The sequence below is a fragment of the Zootoca vivipara genome, chromosome 6 (genome assembly GCF_965207765.1).
Source record: "Zootoca vivipara chromosome 6, rZooViv2.hap1.1, whole genome shotgun sequence".
Lineage (NCBI taxonomy): Eukaryota > Metazoa > Chordata > Lepidosauria > Squamata > Lacertidae > Zootoca > Zootoca vivipara.
The window spans coordinates 96,461,448-96,474,216 of NC_142589.1; the positions used below are offsets into that span (position 1 = coordinate 96,461,448).

Sequence of the window (12,769 nt, forward strand, 5' to 3'; positions counted from 1 at the left end):
GACGTCATGTTGTTACAATAATCCATTAGATGTTTTTTATACATTTCCTAATAAATGTCTGATCAGAGTGACCCCTCCATTTTTCTGTTAATTTGGCCAACTCGGCGTACTCCGGCCGTTTCTTTTGCCACCCCAGCTTTGTCAGTGTTTTCTCTCCTTTCCAATTTGTAGTGATTAGAATTCTTGCCACTACCACAGCATACAATCGTATTTCTCTTGCACTTTTAGGAATATCTGGGCCTAATATCCCCCAAAAGAAAAGCCTCTGGTTTTGTTACAAAGGATACCTTAATCATTCTTTTGAGTTCATTATATATTACATCCCAAAATTCCGTTATTTTCTTGTAGGTCCACCACATGTAACACGGAATGTGCTGCTCCCTTTCAACGGGAAATAGGGCTGCATTTCTTTCCGTGCAACTTTCTGGGGTTCACGTGTTGGTGGTGAATGGGGCCAGAGGCAAAAATTGGGCAGAGCAAGGAATGCCAATTCTACCTTTGTGCAAGAGGCTGGTTTCCACCCACCCCTAGGGGTCTCCAGGGAGGCAAGCAAGAAGCCGACGACACATTTCCAAGCCTGGCAAAAAGTGCTCAGGGAGGGTTGCTAATATTAAGGTATCCTCTCCTACTATCTACACAACATTCCCAAATTGGGGGGATCTGACCAACCGCCATGAGGACAGGATTCTGGGCTAGGTCAGCCAGGGTGGGATAGTTGTGGGAATCTGTAAAAAAAAATAATCAAACCTCTTGACCAGGGGTCAGCAAACTTTTTCAGCAGGGGGCCATTCCACTGTCCCTCAGACCTTGAGGGGTCCAGACTATATTTTGAGGGGGGAAATGAACAAATTCCTACGCCCCACAAATAACCCAGAGATGCATTTTAAATAAAAGCACACATTCTACTCATGTAAAAACGCGCTGATTCCCAGGATTTGGAAGGCGATTGGGCCAGATCCAGCCCCCCAGGCCTTAGTTTGCTTACCCATGGTCTTGGCCCAGCAAGAGTTCCCCCGCTAAGCTATATCTAGAGCTGAATCATCGTAAAGATTGGTCTGCATACCGGTATATCTTTTTTTAAAAAAACCACGCACCCACTTCGAAAGAAACTAAAAACCCACAGCAGAATTAGTAGCGAATGAGTAATGGGTTGACAATATAGGGGAGAGTCACTTTGTAGGCAGAGGAAGGGAAAAAGAGAAAGGAATATGTATATATTTATCGATTTTGCTCCAAGGCCAGTTCTCAAAGAGCGTTCTCATTCCCCTCCAACGCCTTCCAGGCTTCTCGGTGATGAAGGGCTTGAAAATTAAATTCTGCACCTGAGCCCCATGGATACGAGGCTTCGACTTCCACGGGAAAGAGTGCGTGGGTGGGTGGGGGGAACAGCCTTAAATGATACAGAAGCTCTCGGTCTCTCCCTGACAGCGTTACAGCCTCGATTTGCCGCTGCCCCTCCTGCCAGGCCCCAAACCCTTTTCGAGACAGAAAGAGGCAGAAACTCTCCCGCAACCAGGGAAGATCGTGGGAGACAGGCGGCTGAACCCGCCACCCGCTTCCCAAGCCATCTGCCGGGACCCCAAAGCAGCCTCAGTGAGGGCAGGTCTCCTGCCAAGCCCTTCAAGGACGGCGCACGTCTGTGAAAAGAACTAGTGTCCCAACTAAAAAAGATTGGCAAGTTAAATTAATGGAATATGCTGAAATGGCAAAATTGACAACCAGGAGGAAGATACGACAACGAATTTAAAGGAGAATCTAAGACGTTTATTGCATATATACAGAAGCAGTGTGCATAGGTTAATAACACATTAGCAGGGTCTTAAAAATCACCTTCAATTTTGTGATGAATGGATAATAAGTAATTTAAATAGGTTCCAAACTGAACAATGGACATGCGGTATATTGATAAATAATGGAACCAAGGAAGGGACTAGAGGGAAGTCAGTTTGTTTTGTTTTTAAATTGTTTTTATTTTATTTTTTTGTTATCTTTGAAAAATCAACAAATTCTTATAAAAAATATTTTAAAAGGATGGCGCACGCCTGAAGCCCTCGTTGGAGAACAGCTTCCAATAATGCTGGCTGAGGCTCAGAGGCGCATCTTGGTGATTATGATTCTTCCGTCGTCGTCCCTGCGTTGCATCAGGTCAGTCTAGATGACTCCTGGGGGACCCCTTTCCTGCTCTGCACCTCTACGATTCCCGAATCCTGCAGCAGTGCTGGAGAGAGGTTCAGAAGAGCAGAGGTTCATGGCCACCTGGCAGCCCAGCCATTCCCTCTGATTTGTGGTCTGCGGATTCTAGAAGCAGAGGAGACGGAGGAAATGTTTTTTTCCTGTCTGGTGGAGAGTTTGCAGGCAGGTCAGCAACAAGCATCTCGCAAGGTTTCAGAAAGCCTGGACTTAATCACTAGACGCTGATGGAAGAATTCGTTGGCACCTGAGGCTCTGGATTTCCGATAGCTAGGATTGTCTCTGCTGGACGAGGGTCCCTAGATGTCTGGGGCTGGGCAGATGCCTCTGGGTCTGACCCCTCTTCCACAAACACGGTCTTAACAATGAGTCCGTAAGTGACTGTGGAGGCCAATTCTGGATCCCCACATCCTTCCACAGTGGGGACATTGGTTCCTGGGTGGGAGTTGATCCTGGTGAGGGTTTGCCAAGCGTGCCGTCCTCTTAGCACGTTTCTCCCTTGTGTCCTGAATTCGAGTGTCTTCAAAACCCACGGCATCTTTGGTAAAGGCTGTTCTCCAACTGGAGCGCTCGCAGGCCAGTGTTTCCCAGTTATCGCTTCAACCCTGGTGATCTTTGCTTCTTCCAGTACACGGGCATTCGTTCACCTGTCTTCCCAAGTGATGTGTACAATTTTTCATCCCCCCTAGCCTGTCACCAGAGTTATTCACCCACTCTCTCTTCCCTGACACCCAAAGGTGCTCAAATGCCTTCTCTCTCTCTCTCTCTCTCTCTGAGGCAGGGCAAACTGACCGCAGAGGAACTAGGTGCCATCAAAACAAGGACGACTCACAAATCCTTGCCGGAAGCCACCAATTCAGCAAAGTCATGTTGTCGTTTTTAAAATTCATTCTTTATTAACAGCCTCAAAACTCGGAATCGAAAGCAATCACAGACAGACTTTCGGAGTGTTATTGGTCTTGTTGACAACGTGCCTTTCTTTTTTTTATTCCCCCAGATGAGAACAGCAGACATGACATAAAAAATGATGATGGATAAAGAAGATAGAGAGAAGTTTTCTCTTCCTCTCTCAGAACACTGGAACAGAGGGACTTCCGATGAAGCGGAGTGTTGATTCAAGACAGATGAAAGAAAAGACTTCTTTATGTGGCACAGAGATTTATGGTGCTGAGATACCCACGTAACAGACCTTACCTACACAGTGGCACCTGAAGGTTCAAAATTCCTGCAGAAGATAAGGCTTCAGTAATACAGGTCAAGGCATTGCTATATATACATACAGCTCACAAGCTTTGCAGATATAGATACATATATATATATATATGCAAGTAGAAAGGATTTTTGTTGCTCCAGCAATTCAAGACTCCAACTCATGGACAGCACTCATGGACTGACCCACAGGGGCATGTTCCTCCAACCAGGAGGACTTCCTGTCTGACCTGGTCTGGACAATCTTCCCTCTGTGTGGGACCAGGTAGATGGGTGTGACCCTGGCAGACCCCATCAAAGGGCCGGTCATGCAGCCATCATCCCTTCTTCTTCGATTTATTCCATCTCGATGTCCTTTGCTGTCTGCTGGCTCTCCGCCAGCAGCACATGGGCTCAGTCCCCACATGGGATAAACCCCCTCTCTCTTCTGTAACTACAAGCTAGAGCCTCCCTTCAGGATCATACTGTGAACTGAATGTAAGTAAACTTCTTGTTCCTTTTAAGAGAAGACTGCTGTGTCCTTATTCATTTTAAAAGGGATTAAAGGGGAATTTACCAGGATCAATCCAATTTGGACAAGCCAGACTGACTTGCTTAACTCAAGAGATTCAAACGAATCTACCAGCTAGCTTCCTGCAATATACAGGGGAATGTACTCTGCTACTGACTCACTAGCGTGAGTGAGGAAGGATAATATTTAATCAAAATATCCTCTCCTACTATCCACAACATTCCCACAACCCCCAGTCTCTGTCCACACCTCTCGGCAAGGGGGAAGAAATTCTCTTGCATTGCCAATGGCCCTCAATGACCTTGTATTGTTTCTTAAACGTCCCTGGTTTGGTCAGGTGGTTTTGCCTAGGCAAAATTCTTCTGCAGCTGGTATTTCTCCCTTCACATCCCTAATTATCCAAATCCTACGCAATTTATTAATTTCTAGGGTTTAGGGCCCCTCCCCCAAAAAACTATAACAGCACAAAGCTCTTCGTTGAAGTCTGTTTGGCATAGTTTGCCGTCGCCATTCTCGCCCCTCAAGAACCTGCCCCATTCAACTCTTTTCAAAGCAAGCCTTCATTTCCCCTCTGCAAATATATTCAACACTAAGCTAGTTGCAAGGTTTGTCGTCGTCGGAGTTTCAGATGGCAGGTGGCATCCTGTTCCGAGACAAAAATCGTTCTGCTGCGATGGTGTACGAGTGTACATGTGGCACACACAAACACAAACACACAAACCTCTCGCTTTCTCCTCCCTGTCAATCATCTCAGACTTTGGTATTAAAAATAAACAGGCTTCAGTTTGGGAAGGGCTCAGAGGCTGCCATAGAGACCATCTGCCCTGTACTCTGCAGTTTGGCAAAGGATGGATCCGTCAAACAGCCTTTTGGGGACATTGCACTTTAGGGCAAAGAGAGTCCCAGGGGTTTCAGGGCATCGCAGAATCTTGTTGAGCAGGCTGCCCCTCTGTCTTCCCCCCAGGAATGCCTGGTTCCTGTTCCACGGGTACCACCTGCTCTGATGGTGCCAACATCAAACAGACAGCTTCTTCTTCTTCTTCTTCTTCTTCTTCTTCTTCTTCTTCTTCGTCTTCGTCTTCGTCTTCGTCTTCTTCCTTGGTGATCCTGTGTAGCCAAGTAAGATTGTCTTCCATAAACACGGTCTTAGCAGTGAGTCCGTAAGTGACTGTGGAGGCCAATTCTGGATCCACACATCCTTCCGCAGTGGGGACATAGGTTTCCGGGCGGGAGTTGATCCCGGTGAGGGTTTGCCAAGCATGCCTTCCTCTTAGCACGTTTCTCCCTTGCGTCCTGAGTTCGAGTGTCTTCAAAGTCCAGGACACCTTTGGTAGAGGCTGTTCTCCAACTGGAGCGCTTGCAGGCCATTGTTTCCCAGTTGTCGGTGTTTATACAACAGTTTTAAAGATTTGCCTCGAGAGAGTCTTTGAACCTCTTTTGTTGACCACCAGCATTATGCTTTCCATTTATAAGTCCGGAATAGAGGAGTTGCTTTGGAAGACGATCATCAGTCATCTGCACAACATGACCAGTCCGACGAAGCTGATGTTGAAGAACCATTGCTTCGACACTGGTGATCTTTGCTTCTTCCAGTACACTGATATTAGTTCACCTGTCTCCCCAAGCAAAGTGTAAAAAATTCCGGAGACCCCGTTGATGGAATCTTTCGAGGAGTTGGAGATGGCGTTTATAAACGGTCCATGTTTCACAAGCATCCAGTAAGGTTGGTAGTACTATAGCTTTGTAAACAAGCATTTTGGTCTAGCTCCACAACCACTCTCAGCAGAAAGAGGTCACTGGATCGCACAGAGGCACAACGCACACCCTCTTTGGCAAGAGAGCACTGTTGGTGGGGGTGTCCAGTGGTTAAAGCAGGGGGACCCGGGGAGCCAAGGTTTCAACTCCCTGCTTGGCCATGAAGCTCACGACAGGCAAACTTGCCCTGCTTGCTCTCTCTCAGCCTGACCTACCTCACAGGGTTGTTGTGAGGCTGGAAGGGGGAGGTGGGAAAGTCATGTTCTTTGTCTTTGAGCTCCTCAGAGGAAAGGTGTTCAGAGGTAGCCTGCCTCTCTCCATGGAAGCTCTATTTTGTCGTCTACACAAAGAGGTCTCTCAGAGACCTGTCGGAGGACACAAACAGAGGCGTGCTGGATCAGGGCAATCTGATTCCCTTTCTGTGTGTCCCCCTGAAAGAAAAAGAATTCAGCCAGCATGCTAGTCCCCGCTCTGTCCTGAGCGCCACAGGGCAAACTCTTTCCAAAATGGCATTTGGAAAAGAAACGCCCACAGGCTGGGGCCTCTCCATCCAGGGCTGAAGGTTTTATTCCCAGAAATAAAACACGGAATGCGCTGCCATCTGTGGCGTTGCTGGCGCCAAAAGGAGACTCTGGGTGGGGGGAGGGGACTTGGCCGCCTTCTGGGTGGGCAGCAAGGAAGCACCCGGCTAAGAGCAGCTGCAAGTCAGGGTTCAACAGAAGCGCTTTCAGGACAGGGGTCTTGGCAGGCCAATGACACCGGCGGCACAGGTGGCAGCGAACGGGAGGGGGAACATGGCGATACGGGAGGGAAAAAATAGTGGCAGGGCAGATTGATCGGCAAACAGACCATTTCCTGACGGAACCTCATAGGGTCTCCATGGCTCTGCAGGGGGGCTTTCGCCCTGACAAAGCAGCTCACGAAACCCAGAAGTCGGCACCCATCACCCCCCCCAAAGGGAAACGCTTTCTGCCTCACTTTAAGAGGACAACAGCGACATGCTGCCTTAGCAGACCAGGCGGCTGCAATGTTCCCTGCCTCGGGAGGCTTCATTTTCCTAATGCTCCTGAATGAAGGTTTTGGTTGAAACGGAGGTATGAGAAGCTGCCTTATTCTTAGTCATATAAATGCAGGCATTTCTGAACCATCTCCTGTTTCTCCTATTCCCCCCCCCCCCGTCCCTGCACAGACAATTCCATCTGGCAAAAGAAAATGAGAGAGAGAGAGAGAGGCTGGCTTTGTTCTCTTCAGTACAAAAACCGCTGCAGAAACCAACCTCATTATTCTCTCTCCCGCTCGGACTGGAACATCCAGGCTGGCAAATTGCACCTGGAGGACCTCGAGGAAATGAGCGGAAAGAGAATAAAAGGAGGGCAGCTCATCTCGGACTCCCCGGGCTCTCCCTTTGGGGCACGGAGGCGGCAAAGTCACAGTGCAGAAGCATGCTCAGCATAGCTGCCAAGTTTTCCCTTTTCTCATGAGAAAGCCTATTCAGCATAAGGGAATTTCCCTTAAAAAAGGGAGAACTTGGCAGCTATGATGCTCAGTGGTTAGAGCACTTCATCTGCATGCAAAAGGTCCCCGGGTTCAATCCTTGGTGTCTCCAGGCAGGGCCAGGAAAAGACTCCCTGCCTGAAAGGAGCTGCTTAAGATAATAGAATATATTCTTGTGTTTCTATCCCACCTTTTCCTCCAAGGAGCCCAGGGCAGCTTGCACGGTTCTCCTCCCATGCCTCAGTTTTAAAAAACAAAACAAAACACTTTTTATTGGTTTTAACACAAATACAAGAACCATTAAACCAGCAATACATCTAACGGTGTTGGTTTTATCCTCTGACTCTAGACATCTCCCACGCCTCATTTAATCCCCACAACCCCCGCAAGGTAGGTTAGTTAGGCTGAGAGGCAGTGGCTGTCGCATGGAGGGGGCAACTATTCTGCACCATGAGGACTAGAATCTTGCTATATCATTAGAGGAGCGCCATAGCTCAGCAATGAAACGCCTGTTTTGCACCATCCAAAAGATTTCCAGGCTGAATCTCCAGATAGGGATGAGAGCTACCGGGACCAATGGTCTGACTGGGTATGAAGCGCCTTCCTGCTGAAACCAGAATCACGAGGACTAGAAGACTGCATTATTTGGAGGGCAAGGACAACAGCTCAGTGGCGCTTAAAATGCTCTGCCACGGACGGAGATCTGTCCCCCGCCCGGTTCCTCTAAACTGCTTGCGGGGGGGGGAGGGGGAATGAAAGGAGGACCAGCGAACTTCCTTTCCGGCCGAAAATGCCCGTTTGGGTCAGGTATCCATGGAGAGGGGTTTGCCCGGCGACAGAGACCACCCCGCATCCTGGCCAGGCGCCCCCCTGGTCCACGCCCTTACCGCACCCACCGCAAAGACCCTTCTCAGACACCCGCTAAAAGCTCTGCTGACCACGCCCCGCACCTCCCGGTCTCTCCAAAAACAGGATGGGCTCGGGCTCGGAGCACGCAGAGACTCTCTCCAAATGCGGGATGCGCGCAGCTCCGAAGCTTCTCCAATAATGCAAGATCTCCCTCCCCCCCCCAAATCAAATGTAGCCCCCCCCCATTCCCTACTCAGCGCAAAGGGCAGCTTCAGAGAGGAGAGGCGATGCGTCCGTGGAGCGCCAGCGCGCCCACAGGTTCTTAGTGGGGCCCCACGCCTTGCCTTGGGTGAAGGAGATGGGGGGGCATCCAAAATAAGTAGCCACGTTTCTCTCCCCCGCCCCTCTCAGGTCGCCCAGCCACCCCGAAGAGCTGTCATCCAGAGAGTGTCAGAGCGCAGGAAGCTCATTAACCGAAACCTCTCCAAATTCAGGATGCGCTCTGCTGGCCTGCTGCTGCGCCCTGCCTCTCCACAAGGTACTTCCCTCAAATTAGAAGTCCTCTCTCGCCTCTCCAGACCCCCCCTCCCCAACGCCCCCTCTCCGCGAAGGCTTCTTGATCCACCCCGACGGCGCATCTTTGGAACCTCAGAGGATACGGAGGTCTCCGTCTCCGGAGAGGGGAAAGAAAACGGATCATTACGCACGCGGCTTCTGCGCCTTCCTCCAACATAAGACCGCCCAGGGGCCTCGTGGCCAAATTAACACCCATCTCCCACCACCCCACCCCAAAGACGCTAACATCTCCTTCCCCCAGGTGCGTCGCTCAGCAGTCCTGCTGGAAGGCGCGCCTCCACTGCAAGGAGAAATGTAAAGTACTACACTTGGGCAGACAAAATGAAAGGCACAAATACAGGATGGGAGACACCTGGCTTGAGAGCAGTACATGTGAAAAGGATCTAGGAGTTTTGGTTGACCACAAACTTGACATGAGTCAGCAGTGTGATGCAGCAGCTAAAAAAGCCAATGCAATTCTGGGCTGCATCAATAGGAGTATAGCATCTAGATCAAGGGAAGTAATAGTACCACTGTATTCTGCTCTGGTCAGACCTCACCTGGAGTATTGTGTCCAGTTCTGGGCACCACAGTTCAAGAAGGATACTGATAAGCTGGAACGTGTCCAGAAGAGGGCAACCAAAATGGTCAAAGGCCTGGAAACGATGCCTTATGAGGAACGGCTTAGGGAGCTGGGTATGTTTAGCCTGGAGAAGAGAAGGTTAAGGGGTGATATGATAACCATGTTCAAATATATAAAAGGATGTCATATAGAGGAGGGAGAACGGTTGTTTTCTGCTGCTCCAGAGAAGCGGACACGGAGCAACGGATTCAAACTACAAGAAAGAAAATTCCACCTAAACATTAGGAAGAACTTCCTGACAGTAAGAGCTGTTCGGCAGTGGAATTTGCTGCCAAGGAGTGTGGTGGAGTCTCCTTCTTTGGAGGTCTTTAAGCAGAGGCTTGACAGCCATCTGTCAGGAATGCTTTGATGGTGTTTCCTGCTTGGCAGGGGGTTGGACTGGATGGCCCTTGTGGTCTCTTCCAACTCTATGATTCTATGATTCTATGATTCTATGCAGGGGGCTGGACTAGATGCCTCTCTGGATCTCTTCCAACTCTACAATTCGGTCTCCTCGGAAGAGACGGATCTCTCCGAAGTAAGACGCGCGGTGCTCGTGTGCGCTGCTCGCAGGCGCAGCCGAGCTAAGGAAGGGCTTCCTTAAGCATCGCCCCTTGAAGGGGCGGCTGGGAGGGGATGCTCCGTCGGAGGACGCGCGCTCTTACCGGCGGTGGAGCGACGAAGGCCAGGACATCCTGGGGTTCTGGAGGGCCGGCCGGAGGGAAGCGCGGGCCTGGCGGTCTCGCTCGGTGTCGGAGTGGAAGCGCTGCTTGATGCGGATGTGCGTGCGCGGCTGGCGCCACAGGTGCTTGGGCGGCTTGGCGAGCCCGGCGCCTTGGCGGCTCAGCTCGAAGGCGCGCCGGGAAGAGCTGTCCGCCATCGCGCGGTGCTGAAGCCGAGGGCCGGAGCCGACCGGGCACAGGCGCAGAGGCAGGCGAGGGAAAGAGCTCGAGGCGGCAAACTTTCTCGGGGCAGCCCGGCTTCTCCCCGTGCGCTCCAGACACCGCCTCCGCCTCGCCGGCCCGCGCTCTCCCTTATATAGAGCCGGCGCTGACAGTCACAGCGCGCTCCGGGCGAGATTTATTTGGAGCTCATTAGCCGGGCGAGGGTGGGAGGGAGGGAGGGAGGGAGGGTGGGAGCCAAGCTGCCGACAGCCCTCCCCTCCCCTCCCCTCTCCTCCCCGCCCCACCTCCCGCCACCCAAAAAAGCAGCTCACACAGTGGTCAGACTAGAAGGGGCGGCGAGGGGCGCCCTCTCTGTCTGGGAAAGGAGACAGAGTGCTCAGGCCAGAGGCGACGAGAATGGGCGCGCTCTGTACATGTTTGTTTCCCAGCAGCAGGCTCTTCTTTTATTCGGGAGCATAGAAGAATAGAATTGTAGAGCTGGAAGGGACCCTGAGGGACATCTAGACCAACCCCCGCATAATGCAGGAATTACATGCTGCAGCCCTGAGGAATCCGAAGTCAAACCCGGCCCCTCAGCTCCTCAGAAGCAACCTTAGGGCAGCCCCGTGCTCTGAGCCCCCTGAGTGGGTTACCAAGAGGACCCCTATGCCCGGCGTTAAACAGAACCCAGGAGTCCTGCGTGTTTTTAGCGTGTGGGGTTGGGCGGGTGCAAGGAACGGTGCCAGCTACTTCTGGGGTGCCTCTCCTCCCACTGCAGGGTGCAGGATGTGATGGTTGATGTTAGCGGGGTGCCCTAGAGTGGCTAGCGAGACTGTGTTGTGTAGTGGTTAGAGTGTTGGATTCAGACCTGGGAGACTCAGGGATTTGGACTACTTCCAACTCTACAATTCTGCCTGTCCTGGGCAAGGGGTGGCAAGAGTGCTAGCCTTGCTGCTCACCTGTTTCCCTTTTTTGGGGAGCCCCTGCTGCTGTCAGCTGAGTCACCCTTAACTGCACCACCAGCCCATTCTCATTTAAACCGGCACCAACAAATGCCAGGCAAATGCAGACACAACTGGTTTATTTATTCCTTTGGCTTTGGGAGCTGTCCCTGTCCAAACTGGGGGAGAAATAAATGTTAAGATGCACACAAACACCCCTAAACTATTTTTGCAGCCAGCAGAAATTACAAAGCAGCGATTGAAAACCCTCAAGCGGCTCCTTCTCTTTGACGGATGGCGCATAAAGGGGAGGTGGGGGGAGATGATGTAAAAACACCAACAGAAACTACCTTGATGCTGAGCCAGGCCTTTGGCCTATCAAGCTCAGTGAGGTCTGCACAGACTGGCAGCAGCTCTCCAGGGTGTGTGAGAGAGGAGTCCTTTCCCCCGGCCCCACATAGAGATGTCATCTAGGATTGAACCATGTAGGATTGAACCTTGGCTACGTTCCTTCCCCTAAGGGCAAGATTCTAGTCCTCAGTGTTCTGATTTTAATAGGGAGCTGTTTCATACAGAATCAGACTTAGCTCAACACTGGCTACACTGACCAGAAGCAGCAGCTCTCCAGAGTTTCAGGGGGTGGGGGGAGGTGTCTGCCCAAGCCCCCCCCCCCCCGGGATGCTGCCAGAAATTGAACTTGCAACCAGGCAGGAAACTTTCTATGCAAACACGTCTTTAAACCAGAATTGAAATTTAATCTGCCCGAAACGATTGCCCGCCCGCCCCTCCTTCCCACAGAAGCTGGTTTTGTGCCTTGCAGTGGAAAAGCAAAGGAAATTCAATCAATCAGCCAGTCAATTTCTGCAACAGCTTAATTATTACCAAGACGAGCAATAAAGTGGTTTGACTGCTCCAATTCCTTCCTCCTGCCTCTGGTGCATCATGCGGGGAAGGGGGACTCGCAGGCAGAAATGCTGCCATCCAAATCACTTTTATCGCCAAGGCAAAGAGAGTGGCTGAGGGATCTCGATTTCTGCCTGCTACAGAGCTGTGAAAAATGCACAGGAGCCTTACCAGGGAAAATAAATTGGCAATCTTCCTAATCTTTTCTTTCCTCTCCTCTCTAAGAGGTAAACAGAACTGCAGGGTTTGTGAGCCACAGGCCGGGGGAGAGGCCAGATGTGCCCCCCCCGGCTTGCTCTCTGGCCCTCGAGGGACTCTCCCCGCCACACACCCCCTCTCCACCCCAGAGGATGCTGGCTGCACGAGTTCGATCTTGGCACGGAATGGAGACTCTACCCAAAAAGAGAGATGTGAGAGGCAGTTCTTAGCTCCTAAATTCTAAGAAGAAGAAGAAGAAGAAGAAGAAGAAGAAGAAGAAGAAGAAGAAGAAGAAGAAGAAGAAGAAGAAGAGAGAGGAGGAGGAGGAGGAGGAGGAGGAGGAGGAGGAGGAGGAGGAGGAGGAGGAGGAGTTTGGATTTGATATCCCGCTATATCACTACCCGAAGGAGTCTCAAAGCGGCTAACATTCTCCTTTCCCTTCCTCCTCCACAACAAACACTCTGTGAGGTGAGTGGGGCTGAGAGACTTCAGAGAAGTGTGACTAGCCCAAGGTCACCCAGCAGCTGCATGTGGAGGAGCGGAGACACGAACCTGGTTCCCCAGATTATGAGTCTATCGCTCTTAACCACTACACCACACTGGCTCTCCTTCTCTGTGCAGGCTCAGATGCCACCCAAAACCATGCAGATTTGAAAGC

General features: G+C 51.0%; 1 protein-coding gene across 2 annotated transcripts in view; it reads right to left on the minus strand.

The window, feature by feature from the left end:
* LOC118087071 (3',5'-cyclic-AMP phosphodiesterase 4C) overlaps nt 1–12,769 on the minus strand; it is an 84,127-nt gene that overhangs the window by 55,126 nt on the left and 16,232 nt on the right. The window lies entirely within an intron of this gene.